This window comes from Pinus tabuliformis, chromosome 3_2 (assembly GCF_031772625.1).
Source record: "Pinus tabuliformis cultivar Carrire ecotype Pingquan chromosome 3_2, CPIR1, whole genome shotgun sequence".
Lineage (NCBI taxonomy): Eukaryota > Viridiplantae > Streptophyta > Pinopsida > Pinales > Pinaceae > Pinus > Pinus tabuliformis.
In genome coordinates, this window is record NC_142302.1 from 1205070862 (window position 1) to 1205075018 (window position 4157).

The 4157-nt window shown below is 43.9% G+C and overlaps 1 pseudogene; it reads left to right on the plus strand.

Annotated features, from left to right (window-relative positions):
• The first annotated feature begins 414 nt into the window (after positions 1 to 414).
• Positions 415 to 2124, plus strand: LOC149185086 (strigolactones hydrolase CXE15 pseudogene; annotated as a pseudogene).
• The last annotated feature ends 2033 nt before the right edge of the window (positions 2125 to 4157 follow it).

A 4157-nucleotide genomic window follows, 5' to 3' on the forward strand; every position in this document is an offset into this window, starting at 1 on the left:
GCGGCCATTATTGTGTCCAGTCATTGATGTAATGTCAATGTTAAATGTGAAGCTAAACTCACGTAGATTCTAGATTTTTTTAGATTTTTCTACATTGTTATTAGTTTATAGATCATTCTATTTGTTCGATATTAGGTTATTTGATTTATCAAATGTTCACGTATGATTAATTAGATAGCTAACTGAGTATAACCAATCAAACTATGAAGAATCATTTCGAATAGTACAGACTGCCACCTACTAGTAGTGTATTATACAATCATGATACTCATCAACTGAATCAGATTATTTGAAAACTATTTCAAGATAATCGACAATTGACCTGTAATTGAGCGGCCAATTGTGTCCAGTCATTGATGTAATGTCAATGTTAAATGAAGACGTAGATTCAGATTTTTCTACTAGTTTATAGATCATTCTAGATCTTTATTTGAATCAAATGCAGGATTTTAGATCTTTATTCCGTTTCTATAAATTTGTAATTTCTCCAGTCCTAGATTGCAATCAAAAGACCAATGACCAATCCTGTTAGGTAATGCAAAGTGATTTCTGTTCTACAGTGATTGTTTTATCTATTCTGCTATTTCTGACTAATTAGTCTCGTTGTTTCTCCATTTGTTTATTTCTCTGTGAAATAAATCCGCGGTGTGTTTTGTAATGTGATTCAGCGGAATTCTAACATCACGACATGAAATCCCTTCACAACTAGTCTGGTTTTCATTATATTGTAGCGACATTCTGCATAACCATCTCTCCAAAGAAAATCGGTTTGTTTCTGTTAAGAAGAAAGACAAGCGGGGAGAAAGAATAGAAGGGGTGAGGAAAGGAAAAAGTGTTGGCTTACTGTTTCAGCAGTGAGGATGGGAGAAGTAGAGAACGTTGCAGGATTACTGAAGGTGTACAGAGATGGCACAATTTTCCGTGCAGAGGATCTCCGTACGTTCCACTCCTCCTTGCAAGGAGAAGCACCAGAGACTGAGGTCGTGAGTAAAGATAAGGCGTTGAATGAGAAGCTGGGGTTATGGGTTCGACTCTACATGCCCTCTTCTCACCTCCAACAGCAACCACAAACGCGCCGACTCCCAGTAATCGTGTATTTCCATGGCGGCGGCTTCTGCCTCGTCTCCCCGTCCATGCCGGAGTATCACAACTTCTCTCTCAAATTGTCGGCGACAATCGGTGCGATCGTCGTGTCTGTGGCTTACAGATTGGCTCCTGAGCACCGCCTCCCCGCCGCCTACGATGACTGCATGACGGCACTCCAGTGGGTGAGCTCACATGCGGGAGACGGGGGAGACTTCGAATATGACCCGTGGCTCGAGTCCCACGCGGACTTTTCTGCGGTGTATCTGTTGGGAGAGAGTGCTGGTGCAAACATCGCACATCACGTTGTGGCGCTGCGTGGCGGTGTGGAAGCGTGGAACCCTATTACATTGAGAGGGTCTATACTGGTGCAGCCCTTCTTCGGCGCCGAGCAACGCACGCGGTCGGAGAGCGAGTGCCCGCGTGACGCGTTTCTCAATCTGGAGTTGAACGACGCTTTTTGGCGGCTGTCTCTCCCGGTGGGCAGTGACAGAGATCATCTATTTAGCAACCCTTGGAGCCCCGGAGCGCCAAAGCTGGAAGAGATTTCGATGCCTCCGTTGCTGGTGGCCATCGGTGGCAGAGATATGCTGAGAGATCGGGATCACGAGTACTGTGAGTTGTTGAAGCAGAAAGGGAAAAGCGTTGAGGTTTTAGTATTGGAGGAAGAAGAGCACGGATTCTATGTGCTCCAACCCCAATCTCAATCTTCTGAACGCCTCATTCAACAAATCTCTCGTTTCATCTCCCCGGTTCATGTGGACAACATTGCCTCCTAGAAAATCTGTACAAATTTGAACAATAAGAATTATTCATTGTGTTCGCAAGCAGTTACCTCAGCTAGTTCAGGTTTGAAAGATGTTCTTCTTGTGTTGTGTTGGGATGTTTTTTTCAGAGAGGTGTTGTGTTGGGATGTTATGCACATGGAATTTACCTCAACCATATCTGGTTTGAATTTGTAATACAATTATCTCGCGTTGTTCTGGAATTTAGACTGTTTTGGTAATACAAGTTTTATTGTGAGAGCATTTCTACTTTGGCTCCCTTATGGCCATCATGTTACGCCAAATGTTTGCTTCTGATGTTTATTGATCTCCATTAGTATTGGAATATAGTAGGAGAAGTCATCGATTTCGAAAAAACTTCTTGCACGTTTGATGGTGCCCTTTTCACGGATTTAAGATAAATTTTTAATATTGTTAAATTTTTTAAAATAATAAAAAAAAATTATGTGTTTAGAGAGGCTTTCCAGTTTATATGGAAGAGAATATTATATTAGTAAATATTTTGATTCTAAAAATAAAAGAGAAGAAAATAATATAAAAATAAAATTAATAGGAAATTTATTATTTTTTTTTTTCTCGGCAAAACTAAATCTATTAAGAGAAATCAATATGGTACAAAGAGGAAAGGCACAAGACCGTCAGACCGGAAATGATAGATACATCAACCTCGGTCCCGGAAGAGAGATACAATCACAGAGCTACAAGAAAGACAAGAGACCGATAGACCGGAAATGATAAATTCGTCAACCTCGGTCTCGGAAGGAAGAATAACTCTGCTACACCTGAAGATTCGATAGCAAATACAAACTGTCAGGCTGTTACCCCAGCGGGACAGTGATTACACCACAATGTTTTTTCCCTTTCTTTTTGTTAACTTTTGTCCAGCCCTCAGGAGGAGTATGGGCAAGTACAACTTGGAGACTGGAGTTCTCTAGCATTGGGGACTCCTTCTCTGAATCCGAGGAGGAAGTCTCATGGGGACGCTTCTGCAAGTTTGCTGAGACATGGGTGTGCTCCATAATGTTCGAGGGCTGAACCATCGTCTGCGGCATCTGATCTGGTTCTGACTGGTTTTCCTCCTTTTCCATACTTGGAACCTTCTCCATACTAGGGGGGCTGGAGCTTCTGGTTGGCGGCGGTGGGCAGGGGGCCCAACGCTTAGGCTTAGTTTGAGCAAAGAGGCCCTTTTTTGCTCTTGCTGACAGTGAAGGGCAAGAGATATGTAGGTGCCCTGTTTGGTTACAATGACGACATCTGAAGGCAGTGTTCTCGTACTCTATATACTGGGTCCAGATAGCGTCCTTGATCTTGAGATTGATGTACTCTGGCAATCCCTTACTTAAATCAATCTCCACACAAACTCTGGCATATGTATAGAGACCCTGCCTCTCTCTCTCGTAGTCTCCCTTCCAAAAGCTACCCAGGGCATTGCCTATTTGCCTGTATACTTCTGTACGCCACAGGTGAACTGGGAGATTTGGAAGCCTGATCCATACCGGAGCCTTGGTGATGACTGCTGAAGCTGGGTCAAAGTCGGGAAACCAAGGAGTTAGGAAGAGACCAGCCGAACCCATGAACCAAGGGCCTTCGTCTAGGGCATTGTAGCAATGCTCTAGGTCATCGAACAACACTATGAAATACCCTTTAGCACAGAAATAAACCTTACAATGATCCGTCCAGTTATCTTTGATCCAGTCATAAAGATCCTGTGAGCGCGGCCAGAGCCCATTGAATCTACAGATGATGGCTTTTTCAGCAAATTTCTGGGTTTCGTCTTCAAGCTCAGGGTAGGAGACTTCAACTGATGGGATCTCCTCCATTTTGCCAACCAAAAAGGGCTTGGGTGAAGTCTGTATTGGTGGCTCTGACTTTTCAGCCTGCTTGCCATGGACTGCATCTTTGTACGAGAAAGCCTTAGCTGAGGAAGGCTCCCCCCCAGCTCCTCCTCTAAGACGGAGGGAAAGGATAATAGTTGCGTCTTTCTCAATGCCGTAAAAAGAAATAGGAAAGGGATCCTCAAGATGTTTACCTTGGTAAAGAAGACGTTGGTCTGCCAAAGGGATTCCCACTTTGAAGTCCAAAGCATGCTTGAGATGCCGCACTGGATCCGCCGGGCAAACCCATAGAAGCATAGTTTTCCCTGAAAGGAGCCTGATTTGGATCTGGAAAGCTGCGGATGATTCTGCAGGCCTTTTTCCCCAACTGATCTGAGGAGCGGGAAGGCCGATGCCTTGATAGAGTTTCAGATCTGCTGTAGAGGGATCTGTGGATTCTCTGTACAAACACTGC